At 39.8% G+C, this 10845-nt stretch overlaps 1 long non-coding RNA gene across 1 annotated transcript in view; it reads left to right on the top strand.

Annotated features, from left to right (window-relative positions):
• Window positions 1-475: 475 nt before the first annotated feature.
• LOC108491082 overlaps window positions 476-10845 on the top strand; it is a 109675-nt gene continuing 99305 nt past the window's right edge. The window contains exon 1 of the long non-coding RNA XR_001872554.2: window positions 476-598. This is a non-coding gene — a long non-coding RNA (uncharacterized LOC108491082). The remainder of the gene's footprint in view (window positions 599-10845) is intronic.

Below are 10845 nucleotides of genomic sequence, written 5' to 3'. Positions count from 1 at the left end.
GCTAGCCCACTAAGGCAGGCAACAACAACTCAGATTCCATTAAGAGGTACCAACTTAGCTCTCTGTGCCTGGTTCAACTTTTTATTTTTAAAGGAGGAAAGGTTTATTTGTTTATTTGTTTATTTCTGTGAGCTTTTCTTTTCCTTTGAGACAACGCCTCATGTAGCTTCGGCTGGCCTTGGATTCCCTATGTAGCTGAGGTTGACCTTGAATTTCTGATTGCCCTGCCTCCTCTTCCTGAGTACTGGGATGTGCCTGGAAGTCCAGTTTATGCTGTGCTATGGTGTGAACCCAGGTCCAACTGTTTATTTCAGCTATTTTGTCTACTTCGTCTGCTAGTGTGTCTTATTGTGATTATAAGAACTTGGCACACTTTGTGTCTGAGTAAGGCTTGAGGGATGTGGCCCTGTCCGCTGACCTTAAAATGAGACAAACCAGATTTGCCAGGAGCAGCGTGGAGGGGCTCACAGAAAGTCCTGGATAAAATAGTCTGTCTTCAAACCATCAGTTCCTATGTGTTTGTGGAAGGCGCTCAGGAAGTATTAGGTGTTGGAATGAAGAGAAAGAGGTGTGAAGCCGTTCTACCAGCCACCCACAGGTAAGATGTTAACGATGCTGGTTGAGAGCAAGTGTCGGTTCCAAACGAGATGCATGAAGCCTGAGATGGTGATTTTCCATGGAAACTTATTTTTCCGTTCTGGGATTCTGCTGCTGGCCTGGGACAGCAATTTAATATCAGGGCCTGCGAGCTTATACCAGATTTCTTTTCTTTCTTTTTTGCTCAGGACTTCGTTAGAGTCCAGCCTAAACCTAGGGGCAGAGGGGCTGAGTTGGAACTGAGGGCTTTCCCATTCTTCATTGTTCACAACTTGCTCCTCACGCGGGTCCACCTCAGCCTGGGTGGTCTCATCTTGCACTGCGCAGCTGCAGCCATTCAGCCAGCTCCCAGCCCCAGCCTCTGACGCAATCAAACACGTGAACACTGGCCAAGAGCTGGCAGCTGGCCACGGCTGTTATTTTTTCTTTTTTCTGTGTGGTGTTTGCACTTTTATGCCTTAGCTACTACCTTTGGGGAGCTTAGTGGAGGCAGAGTGTTTGAGATTTATTTTCAAACCAAAGAAAGGATTGCAAGAAGCAAGTGGTACCCAGGCTTTCATGTGACTCTGGGTACAAGATCGTGGCAGTTTGTGTGTGTGTGTGTGTGTGTGTGTGTGTGTGTGTGTGTGTGGATTTATAGTTAAAGATACCTGTCTTGTTATTTTTTAAATATATTTTTAAATATATTTTATACTTAGAATAATTTCAAATCTGAAACAAGGATACACGTGTGCTATGCTTCTTTCATGTTCTAGCTAACTGCTTCTAGTGAACTCAAACTTGAAAGTCCCACCCAGGCTAGAGACAATCTCGTTTTGATGAACTGAACTGGATCTAGTGTTGCTAGATCTCTGTCTGTGACTTGTCTTTATTATACATTTCCCTTATTCGTGGAGGATGTGCAGGTGTGGAAGGCGGAACTGAAGAAATAGCTATTGGTTGAGTGGTCTGTGTGCTCTGAGCACGTTTAACAGTCAGAAGCAGCTAATTCTTACAACAGTCTTACCAGGAACCATTCCTATCTTACAAGATAGAAGGCTCAAGGAGATTTAGCAACTGGACCAAGGATACAGTATAAGGATACCAGGAACAGAGCCCTGGCTACTGCGATGCTAAAGCTCATCAGTTACCCCTGTCATCACTGGCCTCCTGGTTCTATCAGATTCACAAGCCAGCATGCTAACCTAAAAGTCTTTTTGTACGGGATTGCTTTAAATCAGTATGACATATCATCTGTCTCACCACTGTATTTACAGAACCTGGAACAGAGCCTGAGATATCAGAGATGCCCAGTAAATATTTTCTAAATGTGTGAACACTTTCCTTTCAATCTGAATTCTTCCAGTAATAGCATTCCTGAAATATGCAAGCTTTCATCTCCATTATGAATTTTTTTGGTGTTGAATTTGGAAGGCTCTTCTCTACTTTCTGAATTATGCTTTGGAGGAAATAAGAGGCCCCATTATTGGGTTTTAACTGGGGCAGTAGACTGTCAGGAACCTAGGTGTTTGCTGATGCCCCTCCAGAAACCAACTACTGAGCAAATCATGTGGGGGAATACAGTTAGTGTCTTATCTGATTTGAAAGTCTCACTTTTGTATTCAGAGGCAAACAGGTGAAGTCCTGGTACCTTTACACTTAGTAAGCTCTGTTTAACATAAAGCCCATTTAAAAAGACACTGTGTGTGCTGGCAGTCTGTGTTGGAGGCCAGCTTGTCAGGAGGCAGGATTTTCCCATCTTATTTTATGGAAATGCGGTATACCATATGTCTCAAGGGGTGAGAAATCTGTGATGCCATCAAATGCCTAAACTAGATTGAGTTTGGCATCGAGGCCTGGCACAGGAGTGTTTGCTTATGCCAAAGGAGCTTCACTTCATGGAAGGCAGGCGGAGGGAGGTGGGAGAGCAATTTAAATTATAGTTTCTATGAAGCGAAAGAATCCATCCTTTTTCAGCATTTTTCTTTTGGGTGTTCTTATGAAATAGGAAAAAGTTGTATTGCTAAAGATACTTCTGAAATTCATTAAGATCCCTAGTGGACTAGCTCTCTCTCTCTCTCTCTCTCTCTCTCTCTCTCTCTCTCTCTCTCTCTCTCCTCATCTCATGTAGCCCACACTGGCCCCAAATGCACTATGTAGCAAAGGATGACCTTGAACTTAAAAGAAAATCTTATTTATTTTCATGGTTTGACAGTTTTATACATTTATTTTTAATTTTGTTTGTGTCTGTCTGTCTGTCTGTGTCTGTATCTGTATCTGTGTAGGCATGTATAAGTGAGGGTGGGTGCCCTCAGAGGCCAGAGGAGTTGGAGCCCGTGGAGCTGGAATTACAAGTGGTTACAGGTCTCTAGCAGTGTGGGTGCTGGGAACTGAATTGGGGTCTTCTGCAAGAGGAGTGTGCACTCTTAACTGTTGAACCATCACTAGGAAGATAAAATGACATGACTTGGAGGTTGTTTCTGCCTCACATGGACTATGTGGCTCAAGAAAAGTGGATAATTGTTAAAATTATTTTCCTTTGCAGTTACAGGAAATACGTGTGTTTCTATCCCTGTGGTGATTCTCAGTTAACTGGGTATTTCTAAGCATTTTTTTTCAACAAGCTTGGAAAACCTAGCAAGTAATATTTTTTTTTTTCTGCACTGTAGAGAAAAGATCAAAGAACTAGAAACGAAAGTCTGATACAGAGTTCCAACTTCTTTAGCCTGAGCTAAAAATACACTCCTGTCATATTTTGCAGTGTGTATTTATTTGAGAGTCTTGCCAGACTGTTTAAAAAAGGATATCGGCAACACACTGAAATTCAGCATTCCTTTTTCAGTTCTCCCCTGTCCAGCCCAGACTTCCTTTCCTGATGCTGAGCCCCAGCTCCCCTCTTCTTTGTATGTATGCCGATTCTCAGTGGCGTCAGTATTCCTTTATGATGTCCCCCTTGGTGCACACCTTTGCTCTGGGTGTGTACGGGTTACGTGTTCCCAAAGGCTAATTGTGCATTGAGTGAGGCTGCACCAGTAGCTTGTTTCTTGCATGTTTCACAGACTTATATGATCTGTATGAAGGATGCTTTCTTTCTTACTCCAAAATATTACCTTTCCTCTCTCTCCAAATTTCCTTTTTAAAGTTATTGATGTGTTTTGGGGCCATAAATATTTTTTCATTGATACAGTAGATGCCATTACCATTGATTTTTTTTTCAAAATTGAGTGATGGTGTTTTCCAGTTTCCAGACTTGAAGTAGTACTTGACATAATATGATATATATATTATATATATTATATATTTATTTATTATTTTTATTTTATGTGTATGCATGTATTGCCTACATGTAGATAAGTGCACCTGTGATGTGCAATGCCTGCGGAAGACAGAAGAGGCTGTCGGATCCCCTGGAATTGGAGTTACAGACAGTTGTTAGCTGCTATGTGGGTGCTGGGATTCGAATTCCAGTCTTCTGCAAGAACAGCCAGTGTTCTTAACCGCTGAGCCATCTCTCCAGCCCCAATACAATATATTTTTTAAAGTCCTGTACAATTTAGAACTTTCCTAATTCATTCTCTGCTTTTCTTCATTTGCATTTAATGTAATTTATTTTCTATATTTGATGACAGATAAAGGTGTTGCATATTACTTAGGCACATTACTCCACATGCCAAGTTACTTTATTATTAAAAATAATCACATACATTTATATAGAAAGTACAGTTTTGGGGGTCTTGGGAGCTGGCTCAGCAGTTAAGAGCACTGGCTGGTCTCATAGAGGACCAGTGTTCGATTCCCAGTACATGGCAGCTAACAACTGTCTGCCATTCTAGTTCCAGGGGAATCTGATGCCCTCTTCTGACCTCCATGGGCATTTCACGACACAGGTGTGCCTACATGCAGGCAATACACTCACACACATAAAATAAAAAAATAAAATATTAAAAAATGTATGATTTTCATATGATTTTTATCTACAGTATCCAGACCTTCTTTTGCAGGCTGGGGAGTGACACTGAGAGAGAACTGACTAATTAGTGGTAGGGCTTCACGTCAAGCTACATCTCCTTAACTTTAGAGTATTTTCTTTTCTCAACATACCACAGTGCTTTTATCTGAGAGTCAGACTATATTTATATCTAGGTAAAAATAAATGAGTTTACTGGAGGACTGGGAAACCAAGATCACTGATTTTTCTGAGATTTCCTCTTTTATAAAATCCAACATATATTTTGTGCTCACATATGACGTATGATGCGAGGAAAGAAGCGGTTATTTTCTTGAGGAGACATTGCAATGTCTCTTCAGTTTTCATATAAGCAGTTAATCTCTTCTCCACCTTTCTTTTGTTTAGATAGATAAAAAAACCAGAGGAAATATAGCCTGTGACGTCCTGTGATCTTGTAACTTTTGGGGACTTGTTTTCCTTGTTAAATATACTACAAAAGTGGGTGACTGTGAGGATCTAGAACAACACATAAAATAAGATGTCACGTGCTGTAAATGTGACATTTGCTATTAGGATTTGGTCGGGTGAGGTGCTACATGCCTTTGACTCCAGCACTCAGGAGGTAGAGGCCGGTGGATTTTTGTGAGACTGAGCCCAAGCCTGGTGTACATAGTGGGTTCCAGGTCAGGTGGAGCTACAGGGAGAACTTGAATCAAACAAAAACAGAGCAAAACAAAAAAATTTATTCCCATTGCTTCATGTTCTGGGGATCCACTTACAAGGGTTATGAGATTAATACCTCTGTGCTAATCTGAGAGCAATTGCTTGTGCTGCTGTTGTTCAAATGCCACTCCAAAGCTTTTGAAAGTCTTCGGTTTACAGGGATCAAAGAGGCCTTTTTTTTTTTTTTTTTTTTTTTTTTTTTTTCTGAGTTATTCAATTAGGTGACTAAATTACTTAAAAGTGTTAACTACATTTTAGTTCAAATCAAGAAACTAAGCTCAGAGAGATAGTGAATTGAATCAAAACAGAGCAAGGTAAATGCTAGAGAAACGGAAAGGGAACTTAAGTCTTTAGTTCCCAAGTTGGTAGACAGCATCCTTCGGGCAAAGAGCACAGTGTTGTAAGTCACATAGCTCCAATTGTTTCTCCTGTGGTTCAGAGAGAGCCCCGTTATCCTGTTTCTTTTCAGGACTTCATACCTACTTTCAAGGTGGAGATTCACAAATATCCTCCATGTAAGGCTGTTAAGAGAGTAAGGCAACTCCTTCTTTAGGTAATTAAGCTAGACATTCTGGACACCTGCCTGGTGTTCAGTGCCAGGCTCTCCCCCACTTTTCCAGGAAGGGAATGAATTCCTGATATCAAAGCCTTCCCTAGACCCAAACATCAGCCATCTGAAGGTGTGAACAGTGTTCACATACTTCCCTTCATTTAAGGGTAGGAAAGTGGTTTTATATAAAATTCATAAAATTAACATGAAAGGCATATTTTGGATTTCTCCATCCATGGTCACCCATGCAAGGATACTGTTTACATTGGTAACTGAGCTGTTTGAGGCAAATAAGTTCAGAAATGACAACATAGGAACTCTCATGCACGACTGGCAGTCAATGTTTTAGACAAATAAATGGAAAATTATATGCCAGTTTGCTTCTGTTTACCCTGAAGCCAAATTGATAAACTTTGTGAAAAGAATGGACTGATTCATTTCACAGCACCTGGGAGCTTTGCTCTGTTTCATTAAAGTCATGTATCACTTTTTTCTTACTCTAGTATTTGCTTGAATTGGGGGAGGGGTTCTCTGGAGCAATCTTGGAATTTGGTTTTCAGCTACTAGCATACTTATCTGTGCTAATGAAGACTACTACCCATTCATGACAATAGTCCATCACTGACTTTAACATTTATATAGATGGATTTAGGGCATGTGTCTTTAAAAGGATTGAAAGCAAGAGACACAGGGAGAATGTGATGGGTAAAAATTCTTATTATTATGAATGGCTCCTGTCTTTTTGATAGTTCTATAAAGGGTCTATCTGTGACAAGTAAAATTCAAGTCAGCTGAAAATGTGATCTTTTTAACTCAGGCAGAGTGGGAATATCCTAAAAGTTTTTTCCTCTCTACAAATCTGTGCAAGCACGTGGGTCTGCATAGGGAAGAAACATCTCTGCAGAAAGCATGTTCAAATGATAGGTTTTTATGGTCTAGACATTCCAGAATTTCATAAGATTTACAAGGTTCCAATAAAATGTGGTAGAAAACCTATAAAACTCCAGTGGCTTGAAATGAAACATTTTCACCAAGTGGAAATCAACCTGCTTTGATTAAAACACAGTTCAAAGGGAAGCAAACCAATGCGATAGAACAAATTCAGTGAACATAGTGCTTTCTCCACATCCTTGACCATCCTCTTCTACCTCCTTGTCCTTAGTGATAACATACCAGGATGCTATGCAGGTTTAATCACTTATCTGTTAGCTATGATGATCTTGGGGTTACTTGCCAATCCTTTATTCAGTGTATTAGGAAAGAATATTGCTACCCCAGAATAATGGTTTTGATGGTTTAGAAACACACACACACACACACACACACACACACAGACAGACACAGACACACACACACACACACACCAGTTTCTATTGGAAGATGATATATATGTATATATATGTGTATATATCTTTTTGTTTTAGGAGTCATTTAGGTTCAATTTGAATGTAGTTTCAATGTTGATCACAGGCCTGTTTTCCATCAAGTTGAATGTTTTTCTCCTTTTTAAAAATTGCTCAGTAACAATTTAGAAACAGGTCAAGGAGATGCAGTTAATTTTGGTGGCAGTGGTGGTGAGGGGCAGATCTTTTACTCTATATCTACTGATTTAGTGATGTTTTAATAGCTGAGAGGCTCAATGAAGACAGATGCTATCAAGAAGCTTGTAGGTTGAGAAGGAAGCTTGCCTGTCCATTTGGGGTTGTCAAGCCCTTGGAATTTACCCCTTACTAATAAAACTTTCAAGAAATTGTGGTGCAGCAGAAGGCCAATTGCATATGGAAAAGGAGATTGTTTTTCTAACAGGCAGATTGGTCTGGTACACAGTCATGTTATACATCTCTGCTGTTGGGCACCCACCATATAAAATTCAGCATTCCAAAGTTACTTCAGAGCAGAGAGTGAGAACATGGATACATGAATGATCTATACATCTCCAACTTCAGCATGTACTGAACTTATAAAACACAGCATGGAAAGTCCCTAGTTCCAGGGCTCCTGATCTTACAGGGTAGGGACAAGACTAGGAAATTAGCATTTTAGGTTCCCAGTGCTGTGAGTTTGAAGCCTCATTTTCAGGACTACCATTCTATGTGAACAATGCATTATGCAAATCATACCATGATCTTGTGAATTCTTTCTACTTTGTTGTTGAGTATAATTTATTAATAGTTAGAATACTTGTGTCCACCAAATGTCATGTTTCCCCACCTCGGACAACACTTAATAAGCACCACAAGCTCTTATTCACTAATAATTTCCTACAACAGTCCCTGGAGCTAATATTAGTTAGGGTACTTGCTGGATCTTTCATGGCAGAGTTGAGACGCTCTCAACTTTCTTAATTATTAGGCACTGATTATGCTTTTTGGAGCATATCTTTTAGATGCTTTGCTTAGTTTGGTAGCAGGACTTCTGACACTGGGGTTTGGGATCTGCATTTTCTCATTAGACAAAGCTTATGGTAGTTCCTTGAGACAGAATCATTTCTCTAAACAACCTTTCCTCATAGGTCACTTTCACCTGTACCACCAGAAGGTTGCATTTTCCTTGGTAAGGTCTTCTAAATTGAGTGGAATGTACATTTTGTAGTCTACCATGGGTATTGATGATGTGCATTGGTGTCTCCTATTTATGGGGAGTTTATTATGCCAGGAATCACTCCAGGAACCTTATAGAGATCAATTCATATGACCTTCATCATAACCATATGAGAAATGTACTTTTCTTACTCCTGCATTAAAGATGAGGAGGTTTATCTTCATTCATGTTGATAATGTAATAAACTAGAATTTGAACCTTTAGTTTAGATACCTGCTTCCTATTGTTGCTTTGGCTGCCTTCAGTGTGGTGGGGAGGGAGCCTTTCCATCAGACAAGTGTGTCTAGGAGTGAAGAGGGTCTCCATTGCTGTGCTACAGGTAGCTTGAATCCAGAGGAACCTTCAGGGGAGGCTGAGAGCTGCTGCAATTGAGCTATACACAGTCATTAGCTATGCTTATCTTGGTGTAGGCCCTGTTATCTAGGTTGAGGCTTCCCTAACTTTTCTGCTCTGAGGAACAATGGTTGGAAGAAAACACTGGCTCTGCTCTCCAGGGAGGGGAAAAGAGGAGGGCACCATCTTGGATCTCTCTCCTGCTTTTCTCCATACAAATTAGTAAATACTTTCTGGTATCCACATGACCCTGTGCTTGGGGGTGGTAGTGGTATAGTTAACTTCAGATGTATGTGTGTGGAAAAGTTAAAAGCCTTATTGTGGCATTACATCTGAGCCAAGTATCTTAATAAGATTGTCTAGAAGAGCCTGAGGCAGGCACCCTAGTCCATGCAATTACTGAAAGAGTGCTCCTCCAAAACACTCACAGTGGAATGAGGGGAACAGGGTAGTGGAGGGGGAATTTCAAATAAGGACATATCTGTAGGTTAAGTGCACCTGGTTCACAGGGGAAGGTGTCATCACATGAAGCTGCTACAGTTGCTTGTCCTTGAGACAACAGGGCTGATGGCTTATGGAGGCTGCCCAAGTGAACGGATGCTGGACTTACAACTTCCAAATTGGTTTAGTTCCATTATCTGATAAGACTTCAGATAACTGAGACATCTCTGGCATGTTATGCATTACACACTTGCAGCTGTTGGGAGTGGGTGCCCTGGTCCTGAAGGAGATCTGGGTGTAATATCAATCTGTTTTCAAATTTAGCATGAACAGAAATCAACTTTATATATATATTTCTTCTTGTATTTGGCTTATATATCTACTCTTAACTTAGGAGAAGAGATTTGATTATCAGTCTAAAACCCTGGCAAGAGGCAGCCAAGCTTCCCTCAGCACTAATAGCAGATTGAGATGGCTTATTTATAGAATAATCACACATCCACTTAGGCCTTTCATCACAGCTATGTATGTCTGGATTTCTCTACAGGAAGGAAATGAAAATATTTTATTTGGTTATTTTTCTTTCTAACACATGATGACTAGAATTATTTGTAGTTTGAAAAGAAAGGAAGGTCAGAAAGAAGGAAGGAAAAAAGGAAGAGAGTTAGTGAAGGAGAATGAAATTTATAAATGGCATTCTTGGTTAATACTGAGAATGTTTTCACATCAGAGTCTCTGCAACGTGATGGAGACTGCTGGGCTTTGGAAAACATGGATTCAAATTGAATCAATCCTGTGTAAGGTACTTGAACTAAGGAATCAACGTCTCCAAGATTTATTCTTATTACTCAGGATTGTGAAAAGATTCAAGATATTGTTTCTGGAGCTTCTCTTACAGTGTTTGGCACATAGTGTCTACACCAAATGTAGACACCGTTCAGTCAGTAAATATCTATTGCTTACACTAGTATAAACTCTGAGCAATACATTGGGCAAAAGGGCTATTTTGCTTCTTGCTAAAGAAAGCCTTTGTAGAGGAAGCATGGGTGTATAGAAAGGTATATGATGTTTAAATAGCACATTAGCTTGACATGATGGTGATTACCTGTAATCCCAGCACCTGGGAGGACGAAGCAGGAACATCTGAAGTTCAAGAGCAACCTGGACTATATAACAAAACTTTGTCAGAAAAAGGAAATGGAAAAGACACAAAACCACCCCTCTACATGAAAGGACCACCATTGAATAAATATGTGGTGAAGATTGCCTCAAAACTCTGGTTTGGGCCAACCTGATGCTGATATCTCTAACTGTAAACCAGTATTCATCTGCCCTTTTGGTCTAATGGACTTTTGATCTATGCATGACAATTCAACAATATCCTCAATGTAATTTCTATAATATAGGTACCCTGGAACCCCCAATGAATAATGACAAGGATGACTGTGATTGATTGACATGAATGTACAACATGCAGCAGAGCTCTGCCAAAATATTGATATGAATGTCGAGTTTATTTTAAATTAATTGAATTACAATTTAGTGAATTAGAGACTCAAAGCTTATATGTGAATATGATTTTGAAATTTTAACTAAAGACATTATATCTGTTAAATAATAGTTTTCTTTATGATTGAAATAGAAATTTCTGATATATCTATATAAATCAGTA

This window comes from Nannospalax galili, unplaced genomic scaffold, assembly GCF_000622305.1.
Source record: "Nannospalax galili isolate Female #2095 unplaced genomic scaffold, S.galili_v1.0 scaffold17, whole genome shotgun sequence".
NCBI lineage: Eukaryota > Metazoa > Chordata > Mammalia > Rodentia > Spalacidae > Nannospalax > Nannospalax galili.
This window is presented reverse-complemented; position numbering and strand designations above follow the sequence as displayed.